Below are 11694 nucleotides of genomic sequence, written 5' to 3' on the forward strand. Positions count from 1 at the left end.
TCCCATGCTCAATCTGGCAACCCGTGCTCAAGCTGGTGAGTCTGCACTCAAACTGAATGAGCCTGCATTCAAGCCAGTGACTTTGGGGTTTCAAACCTGAGTCTTCAGTATCCCAGGTTAATGCTATATTCGTTGCATCACCACCTGGCAAGGTCACAGCAATCTTTAGAAAGAAAGACAATGTTGGAGGAATCATGCTACCTGATATCAAACTATACCACAAGGTCATAGTAACCAAAACAGTATGGTACTGGTTAAAAACAGACATATAGATCAATGGAACTGAATAGAGAGCTCAGATATCAACCCATCCCTATATGGTCAATTAATATTTGACAAAGGAGACAAGAATATACAATGGGGTAAAAAAGTCACTTCAATAAATGTTGTTGGGAAAATTGGACAGATACATGCAGAAAAAATTAGACCATCTTCTTAAATAATACACAGAAATTGATTAAAGATTTAAATATTAGACATGAAACTAAAAAAAATGCTAGAAGAAATCACAGGCAGTTAAATCTCAGACAATTCTCATAGCAGTATTTTTTTTTTTCAGATACATCTCCTTTTCAAGGAAAATAAAAGGCGGCCCTGGCCGGTTGGCTCAGCGGTAGAGCGTCAGCATGGTGTGAGGGGGACCCAGGTTCGATTCCCGGCCAGGGCACATAGGAGAAGCGCCCATTTGCTTCTCTACCCCCCCCCCCCCGCTTCCTCTCTGTCTCTCTCTTCCCCTCCTGCAGCCAGGGCTCCATTGGAGCAAAGATGGCCCGGGCGCTGGGGATGGCTCCTTGGCCTCTGCCCCAGGCGCTAGAGTGGCTCTAGTCGCGGCAGAGCGACGCCCTGGAGGGGCAGAGCATCGCCCTCTGGTGGGCAAAGCGTCGCCCCTGGTGGGCGTGCCGGGTGGATCCCTGTCGGGCACATGCAGGAGTCTGTCTGACTGTCTCTCCCCGTTTCCAGCTTCAGGAAAAAAAAAAAAAGGAAAATAAAAGGAAAGATAAATAAATAGGACTACATCAAACTAAAAAAATTTTGCACAGCAAAGGAAACCATCAACAATATGAAAAAGCAACCCACCAAATGAGAGAACATATTTGCCTATACATCTAATAAGGGCTTAATATCCAAAACTTTTAAAAATATATAAAACTCAACATAAAAAAATAATTCAATCAAAAAATTGGCAAAGGACCTGAATAAACACTTCTCTAAAGAGGACATACAGATAGATGGTCAATACACATATGAAAAGATGATCAATTTCATTAATTATCAGAGACATGCAAATTAAAACCACAAGATATCACCATACAGATGTCAGAATGACTATCATTAATAAATCAACAAACAATAAGTGTTGGCAAGGGTGTGGAGAAAAGGGAACTCTCATGCACTGTCGGTGGGAATGCAGACTGGTACAGCCACTGTGCAAAGCAATGTAGAGTTATCCAAAAAATTTAAAATGGAAACGCCTTTTGATTCAGCAATTTCACTTCTGAGACTATAGTCTAAGAATCCCAAAATGCTCATTTGAAAGAATATTTGTGGCCCTGGCAGGTTTTCTCAGTAGAGAGAGAGCATTGGCCCAGCATGTGGACATCCTGGGTTCAATCCCCAGTCAGGGCACACATGAGAAATGACCATTTGCTTCTCTTTCTCTCCCTCTTCTCCTTCTCTCTCTTTTACCCTCTCACAGCCAGTGGTTCGGTTGGTTTGAGCATCAGCCCTGGGCACTGAGGATAGCTCAGTTAGTCCAAGCATCGACCTCAGGCACTGAGGGTAGCTCAGTTGATTCGAGCATTGGACCCAGACAGGGGGTGCCAGGTGGATCCTGGTTGGGGTGCAGGTGGAAGTCTGCCTATGTCCCCTCCTCTCACTTTAAGAAAAAGAAAAAGAAAGGCTATATGCACCCCTATGTTCATTGCAGTATTATTTACAATAGTCAAGATCTGAGAACAACCCAAGTGTCCATCATTAGATAAGTGAATAAAAAAGCTGTGGTACATTTACACAATGGAATACTACTTGGCCATAAAAATAAGAAAATTTTACATTTTGCTACAGCATGGATGGACCTGGAGGGCATTATGCTAAGTGACATAAGCCAGTGAGAGCCTGACACATGATGGTGTAGTGGATAGAGCTTCAACCTGGAATGCTGAGGTCACCAGTTTGAAACCCTGAGCTTGCCGGGTCAAGGCACATACAAGAAGCAACTATCATGAGGTAGTGTTTCCTGCTCTTCCCCCTCTTTCCCTCTCTCTCTCTAAAAATCAATAAATAAAATATTTAAAAGACAAAGAAAGGAAAAATTTCACGGACTCGAGCAACAACAGTGTAGTGATTGCTGGGGTGGGGAGAGATGAGATGAAGGAGGGTAAGAGGGGATAAATGGTGATGGAAGAATACTTGACTTGGGAGAATAAATACACAATACAAAGTACAGAGATGTGTTGTAGAATTGGGCACCTGAAACCTGTATAATTATGTTAACCCATGCCATCCCAATAAATTCAATTTAAAAAATAAAATAGTATAAAATTAAAAAGATGCAATGAACATTTACAAAAACTGAGCACATATAACACCATATAGAAATTCTCAAAATATTTCAAAGTACTGATTTAATGTAAACTGTATTCTCAGATACAATGCAATTAAGTCAGAAATCAATAGCAAAGGTAATACAGCTGCGGTGCTAAAGTATATACAATGAACAAGCCTAATAACCAGGTCCAGCATGCCAGCAACAAACATTTTTTTCTTTTCTTTTCTTTTTTGAGAGAGAGGGACACAGACAAGGACAGACAGACAGGAAGGGAGAAAGATGAGAAGCATCAATTCTTTGTTGCAGCATCTTAGTTGTTCATTGATTGTTTTCTCATATGTGTCTTTACCTGGTGGAGGGAGGGCAGCAGGGCAAGTGAATCCTTGCTCAAGTCAGTGACCTTGGGCTTAAAGCCAGCAACCCTGGGGTCATGTCTATGATCCCAGGCTCAAGCCAATGACTCCATGCTTAAGCTGGTGAGCTCATGCTCAAGCTGTCAATTTGGGGTTTTGAACCTGGGTCCTCAGAATCTCAAGCCAGTGCTCTATCCACTGTGCCACCACGAGGGGTCCCAGCAACATTCTTGAATCACCAATAAGTATATGGTAACCCCCGCTAGACCTTCATTTTTCTCCAATGGACAGGTTCTTTCAGCTAATATTTCACAGAGCTTCACTGAGGATCAAAAGAGAAAATGAAGAAAAGGAAAATGTAAATCTACCTTTGACACATACAAAATGTACATTTAACTACATATTCTAAGGGTACCTCACACTCATGACTACTATTAAAAAAATCAAACAGAAGATAACAAGTGTTGATGAGGATACGGAGAAACTGGAACCCTTGTGTACTGACGGTGGGAATGTAAAATGGTACAGCCATTATGGAAAAGAGAACGGTGTTTCCTCAAAAAAATTAAGAATAGAATTACCATACTATGCAGCAATCCCACTTCCAGGTACATATCCAAAAGAATTGAAAGTAGAATCTTGGAGAGATTTGCACATCCATATTCATAGAAGCATTATTCACAATAGCCAAGAGGTGCAAGGAACCCAAATGTCCATTGATAGACAAATGGACAAATAAAATGTGATATATACATATACCAGGTATATTACATGAAATGATTCGTGCAATAATGGGGTAGAATTGGAGACATCAGTATGAACTCATGTTTAATTTAATGTAAACACAGATGGTTACATTTAGAGATATTTATAGATATGTGTGTATACCTAGGTTAGAATACAGACATATATCTTTGCTTTGTATTCTATTGTGTAAAAGGGCCTGAAAGAAATGACACCCCAGTAAAAAATGACCACACCTAACACTCTGATCTTGGTTTCCAATATGCTTCTTTAGTAAAAAGAACCAGGGATATCTGGAGAAATAGTTGACTCTAGAACTGGGGCAGGAAGTATCTTGTAATGCCAGAAAATAAGATAAAAAACAAAACAGAACAAAACATTGATAGGTTAATATCAAAGAAGCACAGGAACCAGCTGAAAGAGCTCTCAATAGCTGAAGCCAGAACAATTTGAACAAAATAAATGATGTATTATTGTGTTATAACCCAAAGAATAAAATAAATTCCCATGAGTGCATACTGATACAAGTAAATGATTGAATAAATTAATGCATGATGGAAAATTCTTCTGCATGTCCCATGTCTTTTTCTGAGACAAATAAAGAGGCACATTACCCAGAAGCCATATCTGAAGTTTTTTTTTAACACATTTAATAATGACCCTGGACTCCATTGTGAAGTGTGTCTTCAGTCATCAGGGCAGTGCCCAGGTGGACAGGTCAACGGGTAAAAGACAGGAAGTAAACTCATTCACCATGAGCTATTTCATCCATGAGCATGCTGCTCCACTTCTTCTCTTCCAATATCTCTAGATCCCCGCTGGCAGCAAACTGTAACAAGATCAAACTCACCACCTTGGTCAACACACTTCTCTACTTCACAATGACCCTGGTTTACAAACTCAGCCATCAGAAGTTCCATTTTAATAAATATTGCCTGGTGGCCCATGCGCACACAAGTTTATCTTGAGCTTTTCATTGCCTGATACCTTCACAAAACAACCATTTTCCTAATACACAAACTTAGTGGTGGATGCTTCCTTTGTGATGATTGGATCATATGTAGCACACAGAAAGATCTCAAGGAATAAATGGAAGATAATTTGATGCAGGGTATGGCCAGTTCTAGAAACCCAAACAACTAACTTTCACTGGAACTCTCTCTGCTAGAGCCAGCCCCACATCTCCCGTGGGTCGCATCAGTGGCCACTCCACTTAGACCTCCAGCCTGGACAGACACCCCTCTCTGCACCAGAAAAGGCAGGTTGTTGCTTCAGCATCTATCTTCCCAGGGACTGTGTAAATTCTGCCACCTGCTGGCTGTTAAAGATGTTGCAAACTGGCCGGTTTGCTCAGTGGTAGAGCTTTGGCCTGGCTTGTGGAAGTCCCGGATTTGATTCCCCACCAGGGCACACAGAAGTGCCTATCTGCTTCTCCACCACCCTTCCCCCTCTCCTTTTTCTCTATCTCTCTCTCTTCCCCTCCCACAGCTAAGGCTCCATTGGAGCAAAGTTGGCCTGGGCACTGAGGATGGCTTCATGGCCTCTTTCTCAGGTGCTAAAATGGCTTCAGTTGCAATGGAGTAAAGTCCCAGATGAGCAGAGCATCACTCCCTAGTGGGCTTGCCGAGTGGATCTTTTTTTTTTTTTTCAGAGACATAGAGAGAGTCAGAGAGAGGGATAGACAGGGACAGACAGACAGGAATGAAGAGAGATGAGAAGCATCAATCATTAGTTTTTTGTTGCACGTTGCAACACCTTAGTTGTTCATTAATTGCTTTCTCACATGTGCCTTGACCGCAGGCCTTCAGCAGACCAAGTAATCCCTTGCTCGAGCCAGTGACCTTAGGTCCAAGCTGGTGAGCTTTTGCTCAAACCAGATGAGCCCGCGCTCAAGCTGGTGACCTCGGGGTCTCAAACCTGGGTCCTCTGCATCCCAGTCTGACGCTCTATCCACTGCGCCACCACCTGGTCAGGCTACCGGGTGGATCTTGGTCGGGCGCATGCAGGAGTCTATTTCCCTGCCTCCCTGCTTCTCACTTCAGAAAAATACACACACACACACACACACACACACACACACACACACACACACACACAAGATATTGCAAATAATGGGAAGAAAAAACACAGAATAGGAACAGACTTTTAGCAAAAAGATAGCACTATACTTTGTAAACAAAGTTTTGAAAGTGTTTGGCCTCAAGGTTACATATTTTGAAAAAAGCATACTGTAATCCACTGCCCCTCCCCACTGTTTACACTGTGATGTATGTGATGTAACAGAGAGTAAATGTAAAAGTAGTCAATCCTTAGGGAAACCAATATTGAGCATGTACATTACAAGAGCCACAGAAATGCTCATATTCTTTGATGGGGTCATTCCACTGCTGGAAGTTTGTCCTAAGAAAGGGTCATCACTTCAGCTATTTAATGGAAAAGGCACGGTAACTAGCGTCATCCAGATAGAGGCAGTGTCAGAGTACAGAGATCCATTGGGAGTATCCAGGAACCAGAACTTTAGCTCAACCTCAGACTGAACTGGGACATCAGGAACTGGGGTGGATGGAGAAAAGGAGGCTCAGGAGCACAGTCATTCAGGAGGATGTTGGGACTTCAGAGATAGGAGGCTGAGGCTGTGCTTTCCTGGAAAATGTGAGTGCACTGGGCTCAGCTGATCTGTCAACCACCCAGCCCAGCCAACTTGCAGACTAATTCCAAACCTGAGTTGGTAAAGAAGAACCTTTGGGAACAGGTAAAAACATTTTTTTTAATACCCCCATTTGGGCCAAGTGACAAAAGTAAGCCTAGGGTGGGCAACAGCATGCTGGGTGGGCAATCGGAATGGACTGTGGTTGGCAGGCAGGGGGCTGTGCATGTTGGACCTGGGTCTACAAGATGCCAGGTCTATTACACTGGACTCTCACCAAAAGTTTGAAGTAGATCTTCTTTTAAATGTTCATTTAAGGAAAAGAAAACTGAGACCCAGAAAGATTAAGTGAGTTGCTCAAGGTCACACCACTGATTTAAGTGACTAAGGTGGGACTGGCTGAGATGTATTTATTCACTCAAAAACACTAAGCACCTGTTCTACACAGGGATCCCCTGGGGATGTCCTGCCTTCCAGGTGTTCACAGACATAAAGCATAGCCCATCCATGAGTGTGGGAGGGAAAAGGGTGTCAAAAACCCATCCTGAAGATGGTGAGGCTGGCAGAAAGAAAAATCATGAGCCTGAACATGAGCAACTGCCAGGGGTCCCCAAACTTTTTACACAGGGGGCCAGTTCACTATCCCTCAGACCATTGGAGGGCTGCCACATACAGTGCTCCTCTCACTGGCCACCAATGAAAGAGGTGCCCCTTCCGGAAGTGCAGCGGGGCTGAATAAATGGCCTCAGGGGGCCGCATGCGGCCTGCGGGCTGTAGTTTGAGGACCCCTCAGAGAGCCACCTGTGTGGCCACCTAGTGGCTCCTCAAGATACTGCAGGCAAAGCGGAAAGGAAAATTATGATGGCTATTGCTAACACTCACTGAACGTTTACTATATTTACTCTTCACCACAAAACTATATAATAGCCATAATTTCACCTTTTGTTTTCATATTCAGGCACTGAATAACAGGTAGGGTGAGATTTGCCGAGGGAAGTCTGGCTTCAAGCCCATGTGCCTGGCCACTAAGCCGCACTGCCCAGAGGAGTGCAGTTTATCTCAGAAGTGTGAAGGGCTGGGTCCTGGCCGGCTCTGTGTTTGGGAAAGGTCTCTACCGGCAGTGTGGAGGATGGTTTGAGCGTTCAGCAAGAGTGAGAACAAAATATCCTCAGGCAAGATGGGAAGCTGGACTTTAGGGTTAAAGGAGGGGCATCCCACCTGAATTCATCCCAAGCCCAGGTGGATGGGTGATAGTGCCACTAACAGGAATAAGCGACTCAAGTTGGTGGAAGACCAGAAATTCTGTTCTGGGCCTGAGGTACTGTGAGGAGTTGAGCAGGAGGCAACTGGGTACTGGAGGGAATAGGGCTGAAGGTGCAGATTTGGAAGTTGGTACTTCAAAGAAAGTAATGTAAATAATGGAGTGGATAAAGTCCCAACATCATTCTTTGAACAAGTATTTGCTAGGGACCTCCTGTATTTCCAGCTTGTGCTGGACACACAGACAGTGTGATAAACAGGACAGATGGTGTCTGTGTCTCACGGAACTCGGAGTTCACAGTCTTGTTCAGAGAGCATGGCGTGACCAACGTGGGAGCCTGGTGAGCTGGGGCAGGAGGTCAGGAGCAGCTCCTCAGGAAAAAAATGGCCATTATGGTATTATGTTGAGAGCAGAGGATTAGACAAGCCTTTGTATCTCGTAACAAGAAGACGGGACTATAGTGCTCTTGGTGACAGCAGTCTGCAGAGTGTTGGGCATAAAAGACATAAAAGAGTGAACAGGAAGAACGGAGGCAGAAACAGCGAATATCCACTACTTCTCTTAGATATTTGAAGGAACCTCTCTCCACTTTCTTAGATGCAGCTTTCCAAATGGACTGTAAGGGCCGCAATAGCAAGCACTCTGTTTTTTTCTTCAGTTCTGCATCTCACACACGCACACACCCAACAGAGAACCCTGTGCTGCAGTAGAATTAGTCGTGGATTTAAAATCAAAAGGCCAGGATCCAATGGCACTAACTGACTGTGTGACTTTGAGCAAGTCACCTCCCTCTCTGAGTCTGCAGTTTCTCCTCAAGACAGTGGGCCCAGTTACACAACCTGATAGGATCAGAATGGGGCTTCAATCAGAAAGCATCCTACAAGCCTTCCACTTTCATGTAAAACCCCACCACCACCACCAACCACCACCACCACTGTGATTGGGTGTGGGGCAAGTCCTTTCCCAGCCTCTGGTTTCAGCTCACTGGATCTTGGGGCCATGGAAGTTTCTTCCATCAGCTTCTCTCCAACCCTCTCTCTTCTTTTTTTTTCTCTGCCCACTGGAGCTCCCTCTCCTCCTTGACCCTTTCCCCACTTTGCCAGCACCTCTCCTAACCACCTCCATCCCTCACCCCCAAGCTTACAGCTAGAACTGGTTAACAGCCCAGTGATTCATGTGCAAAGTCCACAGACAGAGCTGTACTGGCCTCAGCAATGCAGAACGAACCTGTGCAACCAGCCCTGTTGTGGTGGTGCCTCCAGGGGTCCAAGAGAGCAGCTGGCCCAGCATGTTCTGTACCGACCAGCTAAGCAGAGCCTCCAGTCTGCCTGTCACCCAACTTGTTACATGACTTGGGCAGGTACCATCCCCTCCTTGGCTTCAGATTCCACAGTACAAAAATGAGATGGACTTAAGGATTTTGCTAGGTCTATTACAACGTGGTTTTGCATCCAATTCAGTTTATCCTGAAATAAGAACAGAAATAAGAAGCAATAGCTGATATTTATTGTGCACTTACTGTGTTAGGCACTAGTCTATATATTTTATGCATATTGTTTCCTTTAATCATCACAACACCTCTTTTATAGCCACTACATACTGCCCCCATTTTACAGATGAGTGATCCAGAGCTCCAGAAGTGAAGTTCATTTATCCAAGTTCACAGAGGTTAAGTGAACTAAGTGTCAGGACAGTGCTGTATCCAGGCTGCTTGACCCAGACCTGGGCTCTTAACTTCCCCCTTGAAGGCAAAACCTCTGGCTCAACTACTAACTGCTCAACTGAGCTTCAGAACTGAACTGTGTACTTAACTGTCCTCTTCCATCTCCTGTAGATGTCTCATAGGCTTCTAAGTGCCACATGCCTGTAAATGCCTTGTCACCCCACACACACGCGTTCACGCGTGCATGGGCGCACACACACACACACACACACACACACATACACACACACACTTCTGCTTGTCCTCTAGTACCTGTCAATCTTAGTGCTATTCACGGCTATATGGGGTCTTTGTAAAATCAGAAGAAAGCACCCCTCCCTGCAGGCTGACACCGGTTCAATCCAGCTTGCAGGGTCTGGTTAGTGGAGGTACAGTCTGCATAATCCAGAGCAGTCTCCCTGACTCCACCATCTCCCACTATGCTCAGGATGACACTGGGACTCATCCTTCTTGACATAACACTCTCTCTTTCTCTCTCTCTCATCCTTGTTTCTCCAGGGGGCTAAGGTCTGCAGCAAATATGGTCGCAAAAATGTGGTCAATCTCTTATCCTCTGAAAAAAATGCACCAGGGCAGAAATCACTGGGCTCCCAGACCATTTCTGAAAGAAAAAGAAATGTGTCATCAGGACCAGGGTGACTAAACCCTCACGAGCCTGGTCCCTACCAATAGTGAATAGAACCTGAGATATTTACAGACTTGGCCTCTAGGGCCACAAGGTGTGGGCACTGGAGGCCTAACTTCCCTTGAAACCCATGGGAAAATTGAGCAAGGAGCTAGCACAACCTGTGGAGGTCTCAAGGGACACACCATGGGCTTGCAGCTGGTCCTAATGCTTAAGGAGAAAGAATCCCACCTGAAGCTCAAGTTCAAAGGCTCTGCTGAATCTGCTCTTCCAGTTGACTGTATAGCCACCAGATGGCAGCCGAGGCTACAGGCAGACAGAGAGCCTCCCCCCTCCCAAAAAAAAACAACAACAAAAAAAAACTGAAGGCCAGAAGGAGCAACAATGTTCTGAAGGGCTTGTCACTGATCCCAGGACCTTCAACCAGAGAGAGAAAGAGGGAGAGAGAGAAAGCATGTGTAGGCGAGCCCGTGAGTGTATATGCACCTATGTGTGATTAAGGGGTCTGGGCAGACTTACAGCTGGGCTGATGGCTAAGGTCTAGTTCCTTCCTTTGGGTCTCTTTACCAAGCCTAGGGCGTCCTTTCCCCTGAACCCAGTTCTGCCCTGGGTGCCAGTGACACAGAGAGGGAAGTGATCCCAATTCTTACCCTTGAGGAGCAATCAGGCCTGGTTTGGAACTGGACAAACACAAGTAAAGAGACAAATTAGGGTGAATGCAGAGAAGGCTGAAGTAACCCAGAGGAAGCACCTAACCCAGGAGTGAAAGTAGCTTCCTAGAGGAAGTGCCACCTAAGTTGAGCCTAGAGAGTCTTCTAGTAAGTGTTATAATAACATACATTATCTCTTTCCTCCCAGCAACCCTGCAGAGAAGATGTGACAGAACCAATTTTACTGGCAAGTGAATGGAACATCAAAGTCTGCAAGATTCCCAAGCTCAAACTCTTGGCCACTGTGTGTACTTCTGGGGACTGAAAACTGGGAGGAGAAGTGAGCAGGGGAGTCCAGGACCCAGGACCCAGGCCAGCTCTAGAGGGGACGCAGGTGCTTCCTGCTCTGGTTCCAAAGCAAGTTTGACAGCTCTAGCCATCTGATTCTCCTGTGAGACTGGTACAAGGGGACAGAGCAGAGTGTGTGTGATTTGAGTCACACCCCCTTCCCGTGACTCTGAACCCCACATCCCACCTCTACCCTGGGCTTTGGGAAGCTTCCCAACATGGCCTCGATCTGATGGCTTTTGAAGCACAAGAAGCAAGCAGCATTTCTGCTCCTGGATACCCTGTGCATAAGTGAAGTCATCTTGAAAATCATCTCGATCACCTGACACTCTGGTCTAGATATTACAGGTGGCACTCAAGATAGAACTCCAGGCTGGAAGTTCTTGTTCAAGTCTAACTGAAGTAAGCTATGCTGCAATCTACCTTCAAATCTACAGTTGCTGGGTGGAGCCTTCAGTGCCTGAATTTGGGTGCAATCCACCATGTAATCCTGTGAAATTCATACGTTTTAGGTAGGGAAGGAAAAAGAAAAATATGAGTCTTGTTTCAGGAAATAGGAGAAGCAAGAATGTCCTATGGCAGTAAGAAAACCTGCTGGTCCTAGAGCTGTGGCCTGAGAAACCTGAGCGTTCTGCCCAGAGAGCAGGTGGAGGGATCAGGGGGGGTATCTCACAAAGAAGTGAGACTCCATTGATGGCAGGGTACGTTCCCTGCCAAAGGCCCCATCAGGGCAGCGTGGACAGGTGCGGGGAGCAGCATGAGGAGAAAGGACGGTGAGCCTTGAGCTCAGGTGGC

The sequence above is a fragment of the Saccopteryx leptura genome, chromosome 3 (assembly GCF_036850995.1).
Source record: "Saccopteryx leptura isolate mSacLep1 chromosome 3, mSacLep1_pri_phased_curated, whole genome shotgun sequence".
Classification (NCBI taxonomy): domain Eukaryota; kingdom Metazoa; phylum Chordata; class Mammalia; order Chiroptera; family Emballonuridae; genus Saccopteryx; species Saccopteryx leptura.